This window comes from Aotus nancymaae, unplaced genomic scaffold (assembly GCF_030222135.1).
Source record: "Aotus nancymaae isolate 86718 unplaced genomic scaffold, 86718_ANA_hifiasm-v0.15.2.pri h1tg000079l, whole genome shotgun sequence".
Classification (NCBI taxonomy): Eukaryota; Metazoa; Chordata; class Mammalia; order Primates; family Aotidae; genus Aotus; species Aotus nancymaae.
In genome coordinates this window covers 19,839,412-19,851,051 of record NW_026988494.1, presented here as the reverse complement: position 1 = coordinate 19,851,051, position 11,640 = coordinate 19,839,412, and positions in this window count along the sequence as shown.

Sequence of the window (11,640 nt, the reverse complement as noted above, 5' to 3'; positions counted from 1 at the left end):
TCCTGGGCCATCTCTGGTTATGGCCAGGTGGAGCAGCACTGTGGTGGAAAAGGCATCCTTGTCTGGTGCCAGGGGCTGGGGTTCCAGGCCAGCACCTGCCTAGACCCCAATTTCTCCCATTTAATGGGGAGTCAGACCACCTGATCTCAAAAGTCCCTCCCAGAGCTATGTGCCATGAGTCTCTGCACCAGACTGAATGCCTGGACCTTCTCTCTAATGATGTCCAGAGAATATATTCAGGGATTTGCAGAGCCAGCATACCAAGCACCAAGCTAGGTGGTCAAGATGACAGACAGGGCCAGGCGCGGTGGCTCATGCCTGTAAACCCAGCACTTTGGGAGACTGAGGCAGGCAGCTCACTTGAGGCCAGGACTTCAAGACCAGCTTGGCCAACATGGTGAAACCTGGTCTCTACTAAGAATACAAAAAATTAGCTGGGCATGGTGGAGCACACTTGTAGTCCCAGCTACTCGGGAGGCTGAGGCACCAGAATTACTTGAACCCATGAGGCGGAGGCTGCAGTGAGCTGAGATCCTGTCACTACACTCCAGCCTGGGGGACAACAGAATAAAACTTCATTTCAAAAAAAAAAAAAAAAAAAATGACATATGAGGAGTGTCACACAAGGTGCCCGGCCTCAAGGAGCTTACATTTGAGTCTCAATGTCAGGACTTAGGGCACATGAAGTCACTGAACCAGAAATCATTTTTTCAGTGATCATAAAAATTTGCTGAGCACTTACTATGGGTCAAGCATTCTGTTACCCTGTTCACTTACGCACTCTTGTTTACCTTCCATGATCCTCTGTGAGAGATATTACTATATTGCTACCTCCATTTTATAAGCAGGGCAACACAAGGTCAGACCGGTGAAGAACGTGCCCAAGTTCATACAGCTGTTATGAGACTGCACAGAATAGAAACGTCTTGCTTCACTCCAAATCTACATTCTTGAGCACTGGGCCATCTCTGCTCATGGTGGAACAGCACTGTGGCAGGAAAGGCATCCGTGCCTGGTGCCAGGGGCCCAGGTTCCAGCCCAGCACCTGCCTAGACCCCAATTTCCCCTGTACAATGGGGAGTCAGACCACCTAATCTCAAAGGCCCCTCCTAGAGCTATGTGCCACGATCTACGTGGCTCACTGCTGGAGTTGGCAAAGAAGACTTTGTGAAAGAGATACGCAGTTGCTTATTCATTTACTTACACCCCAACCCACATAATTCCAAGAAGCTTTCAAGTTGTGTTTGTTTTCTTTTTTTTTGTTTGAGACAGAGTCTCAATCTGTCGCCCAGGCTGGAGTGCAGTGAGGCAATCTCTGCTTACTGTAACCACCTCTGGGTTCAAGTGATTCTCCTGCCTCAGCTTCCCAAGTAGCTGGGACTACAGGCATGCGCCACCACACCTGGCTGATTTTTTTTGTATTTTTAGTAGAGACAGGGTTTTGTCATGTTGGACAGGCTAGTCTCGAACTCCTGACCTCAAATGATCTATCCGCCTCAGCCTCCCAAAGTTCTGGGATTACAGGCATGAGCCACTGCACCTGGCTAAAGGGAATCTATTTTGTAAAAGCCTACTCTATACAGGGCCCTACACTAGACACTTCATGTGCATTAGCTCATTCAATACCCCTAATTCTTCAAAGCAAATGTCACGTAACCACCTTCACAAAGGGAAAAATCGAGGCTTATAGAGGTTAAGTGGCTTCCCAAGGTCATATAGCTAGAGCTTATTGAGGGACCCAAAGACTGAGCTGGTCCACACTGAGACGGCTCAGCTTCGTAAGCTGCCCATCCATACCTTACCTTGCCTAGTCCTTCTAGCTCTCCTGGAGCTGTTTGCTAGGACACCCACTTGGTCCAAACCACTTATTTGACAGAAGAAGAAACTGAGGCAGACAGAAGGCAAGTGACCTAGACCAGGCAGAAACCACAGCCTTGTTTTCCTGACTCCCAGGCAGATACCTCCTTCCCACCCCTGCATCCAACAGAAGGAATCATTCTTCCTGGACAACAGCCAGCTAAGTGCTGGAGCTCCCAGCATCCCTGCTAACAACTGCTTCCCAGTGACAAGGAGCTGGTTCGGGCTCCTCTGCCCTCTGTCTGCCTTCCACCTCAAGGGCACAGCCACTTCATCAGAGCTCTGAGGCCCACGTGCAGAAGCCCCCAAAGGGCAGGCACATCCTGGGCCCCAGCAGGAGGGTTGTGACACCCGAAATCCAGTCCAGGTTGTATGGGCCATCTCCACCGTGCCCAGGGAAGTTCAGGAAAGGGACGGGGAGAGACCCTCCCATCAGTCACCTCTGTGGATGCCTCCTTCTTTCAGTCTATTCTTCCCTTGATTACTCTCTGAGTTCATGTGCAAATAATCAATGGCATTTTTTAAAGCCCAAATGAGAGGCTTAGCAAAATTCTTCACTAGTTAAAAATTATCACAGGGAGAATGGCATCATAGGGCCATTAAAGAAGATGGCCTGGGACAAGCAGGCTGTCAGCCGGCGCCTAACAAGAGAGAGCGGCACCCAGGCAGCAGCATCCACCCACAAAGTGGGCTCCCCAACCCTCAGTCAGGCTCAGTCAGGGCCCTGTGGCCACCTCACGCCACTGGAACAGGGTCAATGCAGGGCCAGAAGGAGGACGCCCAGTCACTTCCAGCCCACTTCCCTTTGTTAGTCAAACAGCTTCTCCCAAAGGAACCCAAGGTTTGGCTCAGAGAATTGTAAATGAATAAGCAATTCCACCTACCTCTGTGTTTGCCAAGGAGAAACTTCTGTGTGTGTGCATTTATCATATATATACACACATACCCCGCATTGTCCCCTCACTGCAGAATGGGAGTATAGGAAACAGAACACACCTGTGGCCCCCTCAATCCAACTGAGCTGCCCTGAACACTCTTCCAGGACCTGCTGAAACTCTGCCTATTTTCAGTTAATCAACAAACATTTACTGAAGTTCCTCTCTCTACCAGGCAGGACCATTTTCAGGGCCTTTTAGACTCCTCCTCCCCAGGAACGACAGCTTGGTGTCCTGTATACACTAAGCATCGTTTGAAATACAAGATTGTTAGTAAATTTAGAAAATTTAAGGTTTGCTCTTCCTGGTTCCTCCCTTCTCCTCTGTCTTTAAAAGTCAGCAACCGTTTGGGAGGCCAAGGTGGGCAGATCACTTGAGGTCAGGGGTTGGAGACCAGCCTGGCCAACATGGTGAAAGCCCGTCTCTACTAAAAACACAAAAATTAGCTGGGCGTGGTGGCGCGTGCCTGTAATCCTAGCTACCCGGGAGGCTGAGGCAGGAAAATTGCTGGAACTCAGAGATGGAGTCTGCAATGAGCCAAGATCACACCATTGCACTCCAGCCTGGGCCAAAAAGTGAGACTCTGTCTCAAAAAAAAAAAAGAAAGCAACTGTGTGAACCCTCCCCAAAGGCAGAGGAGCCCAAAATTTCACTCAGCTAGTCTCATCCTTCCCCTTTGCTTCTGACCCCTGATCTTTGGCCTCAACCAAGGTCCTGCACTCCCCATCACTAATGGCCAGAGAAAGACAATTACCATAAGGAGGCTGCTTGGCCCAAGTAGGTCTTTTATGAAGTGACGCTCGCTCACGCAGGCACACTGGAATCTTTCAGTCTGACCATCTTCTTGAGGTTGTATCTATTTCCTTCCCAATTCAAGAGGCAGCTGTTGATCTCGGTTATAATGGCCCGGTGATTTCCAACAAGCTCCTCTTCCCTCTGCTGATGGCCTTTCTCAATCACATACCTAAACAAGCAAGACCTGATGTTCCTCTTTCTGTGATCATTAGCCCCGCTTAGTAAATAAAACCCACCTGCTACCCTCTTCACCCCTCCCCCTCCTGAGCCTCCTCTTAATGCTTCCAGGCCCAGGCTCAGCACTTGGTAGGTTTTCCTTGGGTAACTTCCCAGTTTGTGTAGCGAGAAGCGACTGGCGACAGTGCACAACAAGCACACACGCCTGGTGCAAACTCAGAAAGAGACATAGACTCGGGGTATTTTTGCGCTGGAACATCATTTTTTTTTTTTAAGTAGGAGGGTGAGGCTGGGTAAACCAGGACATGTAGTTATTTGGAGGGACAGGATGAAGAAATCAGACAGCTTCGAGCTTGATTACGAGACAGGCTTTCTGCAGAGGCACTCAACTAACTTGCTTCAGCAGATGTCCAAGTCTCCCACCACAGTCAGACCCCCACTTGGAGCTTCTCACCAAAACACCCTCCTTCAAATCCTACTGGGTCAAAAGCCTCTGTGCTTTGATGGCTCCACAGAAAGTTCTCACTGCTCTACTGACAAGAAAACAGTTTGCTAAGCAAATTAATCAAAGCCAGACTGTAGGGCATGCATGGGACCCATTAAGAGAAGAAACCATTTTCCAAGGTTGGAGAGTATTGGGCTAAGAAATACAGTCTAGAGTTCTAGTCTCAGCTCTGCTGTTAATACACTGCAGTGTGCCCTTGATTCAACAATACGTAAAAGGTGTCTAAAGCCAGCACTTTCTGCATTTCTGCTTGGGTATGCTAATTCAAAATACTCTGTTCCTCTCCCCATCCCATTTTTCCTCACATTCTACCTGATCACTCTCCCTGGACCCACCAAAACTCCATGCCTACTTTGTCAATAAGCAAACATTTACTGACATTCTACTCTCTGCCACGCACTGTGGTCGGGGCTAAGGATAGAGGTTTGAAGAAAAAAAAAAGAGGAAGCTCTTGCCTGCTTGAAGCTTACATTCTAGTGGAAGGAAGTAGATCATAAACACTTACATACACAGACACACATACGTATGCACATATGTGAACATGTGTGCATATGCAGTCTGATACAAGGTGGAAAGTGCTTTGCAAAAGTAAAGGGATAGAGAATAGGAAGTCCTAAAGTGATGGGGGAAGGGATTCCCTGGAGAGGGAAGGTTTCTTTAATTAGCTGACGTTGGAGCAGAGACGTGGAAGAAGTGAGGGAATTAGCTACGATATTGACTAGGAAAAGAGTGTCCTAGGTAGAAGGAATAGTCACTGCAAAGACCTGCAGGTGAGAATCGGCTGGGGGTGCCAAGAACAGCCAGGAGGCCCGTGTCTGGAGCAGAGTAGGTGGAGAGGGCAGTTGGAGGAGGTGTCAGAAAGGTAGTGATCCAGACCATGGTGGGCCTTATATGGAGGCCTTAAATGGAGGCCTCGTAAGGGCTGGGGTTCACTCTAAACCAGATTATAGTACATTTCTTTGTTTAAGCAAAATTGTGTAATTCACGTTTTTTAATTCATTTAAATGAATCTCCCTGAAAGCCTTCCAATTAATTCAAATGAGAGGAGTTTTGCCCCAGACTGATGGAGAGAAGCCAGGAAACGCACAGAATTCCAAGAGGCTAAAAACTGGAAAAAAAATAGGTAACAATACTCAGGCAAACCACGTGGGTAGAGTGAGGCTGCCTAACATGCTGATGCGTCCCTAGCAGGTTCCTTCTCTCGACTCCATTCCCTAGGAGGAGCGAGGACCCTGTAAGCGCCTGGCCTGGAAAGTGAGAAACACAAGATGGAATCAACAACATGGACCTGGAGAGCAGGTTTCATCCGGGGTTTTGGGTGGATGGATCCCCCAAGATGATGCTCAGTTGGGTCCAGACGGCCGAGAGGAAGAGCAATCCTGACCCGAAGCACAGGACGTGGGGGGAAAACGCCGTTTCCTTCTCCAGGGCCTACAAACACTGCATACAATGCCTGCAGCAGAAGGCGAAAGACAGAAAGCCAGCCAGGCGGAAGAGGTTCTAAGGAGAAAGGATGAAAGAGGGAATTCCTGGAAGAGAATGATTGGATTCCAAGTCTGTGCCAAGCTGAATTTCTAACAAGACACAGCAACTAGGGGTGACCTAATCAGTATGCACACACCATACCCAGAGTCCCACACTGTCATCTAAATCCCACACTTGCACACTCATCTATTTGGTAGTCCCGCCTGACCATAGCGGGTGGGGCGAGCAGAGGAGAAAGGGGAGGAGTCTCAGGGGCAGCTGGTGCAAGGGTGGAAGTCAGAGGGCTTGCAGAGGACGAAGAGGACCCTTAGGGATCCCCCGAGAGAGACTCCTGTTCAGGGGCATCCCTGAAAGCGCTCATCTTGCTGCCAGAAATCCATCTCCCCATCAGTCATGTTGTTTGCGGAGGGAGTAGCATCTTCCTTGAGTCCTCCCACTGTCCTGCCACTGTCAAATTTCATTCTGCGGATGCTCCCAGGGCCTGGCTCTAAGCAGAGCCCTCCCCAGCAGGCACCCTTAGGCTTGCTCTCTGATGGGAGCCTTTTCGAGGTGCAGACTCAGCGAGGCCGATCCTGGGTGGTGGGGACTTCAGAGTCCTGCCAACCAACACCCAAAAAGTAAGGAGGCTCACAGGGCCAGCTCAGCACAACTTTCCACCTGCAGTGGGGACCCAACAGTGTGGCTGCCGGCACAAACACTCCTCAGACTGCCCAGCACTCTTTCCAGACCTGCCCTCTCCAAGACCGCCCTGGGACTGCACATTGAGGTACAGGAGGGTGAGTGAGTTTGAGGGGTCGGGTTGGGGTCATCACTGTTATCACCTCAGACCACAGTACCCTGGCCCATTTCCAGCTGTGAAGATCAAGTCTCCTCCATCTGGAATAGAAGGTTACTCCAGCAGCCGCCATCACCACCAGGCACTCCAGGTAGAAACACCAGAAATACATTTCCCAGAAGATATTTTAGTACAGATCCCTCCTGTCACTGCAGCCTCCCACTCAGCCAGCTTTCTAGCAAAATGAGAATTAGGAGTGATTTCAGGTTGCTAGGGCCCCTGAAAAAGGCCTTTTATCTTCCACTGAGGATAAAAGTGAAGGATGGACTGGGCCAGCTGGGGTCATCCCACAAGAATTTGTTTGGCCAACCAGGCTGGACCCTGAGTTGTAAATGGAGTAGGGTGAGAGCAGACTCTTTCATCTCACAGTGTGAGCCTCCTGTGTGTTAGTGGGCAGGGAAGGAGAGGGGAGGGGTCAGTCCACTGAGCCTGCCTGGAAAAAGTCAAGGAAGAGTTTTTCCTGGAAGCCTCTCTTCTGGCTGCAAGAGCTTCGACACACTGAGTCATGCTCATCACGGTGGTTGTGCAACTCCCACCCGGCACTCACCGCAGAGATGTTTGATGAGATTAGTCACTTTCTGCTGGGGTGGTCCACTCGTAGGAGACTTCATGACCTCTGACTGCAGGGCACTGTACAGGTCAAGGTAGTGACTCAAGTGTCCCCTCCTCCAGGGCGGGAGGACAGGTGGGGGCTGGGTCATTGCTTCACATGGCCCCAGAGGTTGGCTTCCCAAGAAATGCTGTCGTGAAGAAGTGGAAATAGGCCAGAAGATGCCATGCACAGAGCAAGCTCTACAGTGCCTGTTTACGAGGGTGGCGGTGTTGACTGAAAGGGAGATGAATTCTGCCTCCTTCCAAGTCATTTTGCCCCAGGCCGATGAGTTCAGGAATGGCTGGCAGTCGGAGAATCACAGAATGCCATTGCGGAGGGAAGCTTGGGGAGCAGCACCTCTAATCTCTCCCTTTGAAGATGAGGGCAGGAGAGTCCAAGGAGGGTAAGTGACTTGCCCGCAGCAATGCAGCACTCTCAGGAACTTCTGTGTACCCAGGACCCTTGTCCCCTCCCCAGCCCCTGGAGTGGCAGCTCCATTTGCTCTTGGCCACAGGTTCTCCACGGGCACTCACAGAAACTTTGGCACAAATTAGGGAATCATGCCCCCTCCTCAAGGCTGAAGCCCAGGTTGGGTGCACAAATGGGTGAGTTGAGGGTGGCTAGATTTCACCCCATTTGCCCTGCTTACCAGATGCCCCTGAGCAGAGTACAATCTCACAGTGGCATGAAAAATCCCCACCTTCCAGCCCACATCTATGTGTGCCTGGCCCACAGGCTATCTGGTTTCTCTCCTTGCACCCCTGGACCCCATGCAGAACCGTTCTTCCCAGCTTTCTCCTCCACCAGCTCCCCTGTGAGCTCACCTCCTTTTGCGCAATGAGCCAGCTCGCCCTCTCTTCCTCCAGCCTAAGGATGATTTCAGCTCTGTCACCCATCAGTCACTCTCCACTGCCAACACTCTGAGTTCCAAATGCCAAGGATGCACAGCTAGGTCTCTGAAGTCATCTAGAGCAGGGGCTGGCAAACTACAACCCATGAGCCAAATCTGGCCTGTGTCTGTTTCTGTAAATAAAGTTTTATTGGAACACAGCCATGCCTAGTCATTGACATTGCCTGCTTTGGAACTATACCAGGGCAGTTGCTAGTTGCAATGGAAATGGCATAGCACACAAGACCTATCATTTTTACCATCTGGTCCTTTACAGAGGAAGTGTGCCCATCCTTTACCTAACAAACTTTCCAAGGCTCAGAGAAGTTCAGAGACTTAGCTGATGTCACCAGTTGATGGATGGAACGGCAGCATTTGAACCTGGATCCCCTGATACTCTTTCTGGTATATTCCAGACTCCTTGAGGAAAGAAAATGACTTTAATATGTCAGCAGACTCTCACTCCATTGCCAATCTTTTTTGTTTCTTCTTCTTCTTTTTTTTTTGAGATGGCGTCTCACTCTGTCACCCAGGCTGGCGTGCAGTGGCACGATCTCAGCTCACTGTAACCTCTGTCTCCCAGGTACAAGCAATTCTTCTGCCTCAGCATCCTGAGTAGCTAGTATTACACAGGCCACCATGCCCGGCTAATTTTTTTTATTTTTAGCAGAGACGGGTGTCGCCATGTTAGCCAGGCTGATCTTGAACTCCTGACCTCAGGTGATCCACCCGCCTAGGCCTCTCAAAGTGCTGGGGTTACAGGTGTGAGCCATTGTGCCCAGTCCTGCCAGCCTTTTTTCTATACAGAAAAGCACACAAAGGAGAAGTGGCTCCACTTAGAAAATCTCAAGGTGGCTCAGAACTCAAACCCTCCTGGGACTCTCCCTGCAGGAATCTCCTAGGTGCCCGAGGTAGCAAAGCCCGCTCTGCTTTTGCAGTGGGCCTGACAGAGCGACCCCATGCCAGTCCACCTCCCATCAGTGCTGACATTCCTCTCAGCTCAGCTCCCCATCTGATCAATATTTATTCATCATTTTGAGCTGGTGCACTTGCCCCAGCGGCACGTCCTCTGCCTGCCTGGAGAGGGGGCAGCCAGTCAAAGGGACTCCAAAGAGCATGACATTTGGATCTTCTGTAGCCACCATCCCTAGTGGCTCACAGATCAAATCAACTCTGATTTACCAACACAAGGAAGTTTTCCTTTTTTTCTCTCTCTTCTCTTCCTGCCCTCTCAATTCCACTTGGCAATGCCTGCAAGAACACAGCCTGGGGGCCTGATCACAGTCATGTTCTCTTGTCTGCCACAGGGAATCCGTGAAAGCTTCTTAGGCTACAGAGAGGAGGACGAAGGAATAAGATCCAAGCACAGAGCCGAGTGCAGCTTCTCTCATTGCCAAGAGGAGCCTGGTGGCAAGCAGCTGCTGAGGAGTCCTGGAGGCTGGGACAGGGTGGGCGCTGGGCTGAGGGAGTGGCCAAGCACCCTGTGTGCCCGGGCACGTGGCACAGGACTGTGTTGAATCTTGATACCATTCCTTGGAGGCAGGGACCACTATCTCCATTTCACAGATAAGCAAACTGAAACTCAGACCGGACGTGGTCACCCTCTTGGTCAGTTGCCAATCTGGAACTCAAACCCAGGTCTGCCTGATTCCCAAACTTACACACTGTCCCCTTAACCATAGTGCCCCCAAGGTAAGAGCTGTCCAGGCAAGTCCAAGTGAGCAGGATCCTAGCTGGTTGGTCTGTTTCCCGGAAAAGCCACCTTCCAGCAAAGCCATTCCCAGCAAAATCAGGATGGCAAGCCCTGAAGTGGAATACCCACCCCCATCCCACTGTCCCCCGGAAAGGCTCTGGGCAGGGGCCTGTGTCACTGGGCAGCGTCTTCCTCCCATCTCCCTCCTCCCTCGTTTTCAAGTCCACACTGTACTTGATTCAATGAAGTCGCTTATGGAACTCTATCCCCATTGCCCTGTGGGCTCCCTTGTGAAGGTCACAAAGGGGATGCTCAGCCCTGCATCTGTGGATGGGCTGATACTGCCGACCTGCACACATGCAAGGCTGCTGGAGAGGGAAGAGAGGGAGCAGTGACGAAGCCCTGTTAACTGGAGCCCCCACGGTCAGCAGAGGCAGAGCACACAGGTGGCGAGTGTGTTCATTTCAGGGTGGCAGCCTGGCAAGACAGCTAAAGCACAGGACTCTGAGCCAGCCCACTAAGTTTGTCTGAGTGCTGCCACACCCCATAACATCTCGGGGAAGATAGGAGCGTCTCCACACCTCAGTGTGCTCGTCTGTAGAATGGGCTGCAGCACCTGCCTCACTGCATCCCAGTGGGGATGAAACGATGTAACAGTCACAGTTTTGGACTGATGTGTGGCGTACAGCGAGGGCTACGTAAGCGTGAGTTAATTCTTAAACACACATATTTTTAAATATCTACATTTGGTTTTGGTTTGGTTTGCAGTAGGGCTATTAAAATCCTCCTAACATGCTTGATACCATTTTCCTGCTCTGGAAGGTAGAGCACAGAAACTCCACTTCACACTACAAGAGGAATGTGGCAAATACGTCTGGTTAATTGACACTCCGCATGGCCCTGACTGTGTAAACAACATCTTTGCGAGGTTTTCAGAGTCCTTTCTATTTACTCAGTTGCTTGAACGTAGGAGGTAGAGCGATGAAGCTGTACAGCTGGGTTTTTAGAAAACACATCAGACCTTAAAGATTCAATGTGGTCACCTCGGCAGGCTGGGATCACCCCCATCGCTCATGATGCTGGAGGTACACCTTGCAGGGGAGGGGATGCGCTGGGCCGGAAATACCCGGCTGACTGCTTAGTCAGCCTTACCGGCCTCTGTCAATCTCTGTCTGGGTCTCTCTCCTCTCTTCCAGAGCTTGTTTGGAGGTGAGGAGGACTTTAATCATCTAATATAACTTTGTAGGGGAGGCAACCAGGGTTGAACAAGATGGCCTGAAAGTCACCCCGTGACTAGAAACCAGCCCTTCCACCATGTAAACCCACCACAGACAACGTCAGCCTTATATACCAGTTTGGCTTCTAAATGACTTTGGCTTTTCCTAAAAAATTAATCCATTTTTAAAAGATGAATAGGCTTGGTGCAGTTGCTCACGCCTGTAATCCCAGCACTTTGAGAGCTGAGGTAGGCAGATCACCTGAGGTCAGGAGTTCAAGACCATCCTGGCCAACATGGCGAAACCCTGTCTCTACTAAAAAAAAATTACAAACATTAGCCAGGTGTGGTGGTGGGTGCCTGTAATCCCAGCTACTCAGGTGGCTGAGGCAGGAGAATTGGTTGAATCCAGGAGGTAGAGGTTGCAGTGAGCCGAGATTATGACACTGCACTCCAACCTAAAAAAACAAAGACTATCTACCCCCACTGACACACTGACACTCTTAAGAAGTGAGCAACAAACAAGCAATGAATCTGTTCACTTGTATTAACACGGAGTATGGGCCAGGAGCATGGGTCACGTGTGTAATCTCAGACTTTGGGAGGCTGAGGCAGGTGGATCCCTTGAAGCCAGACAATTGGGATCAGCCTGGGCAACACA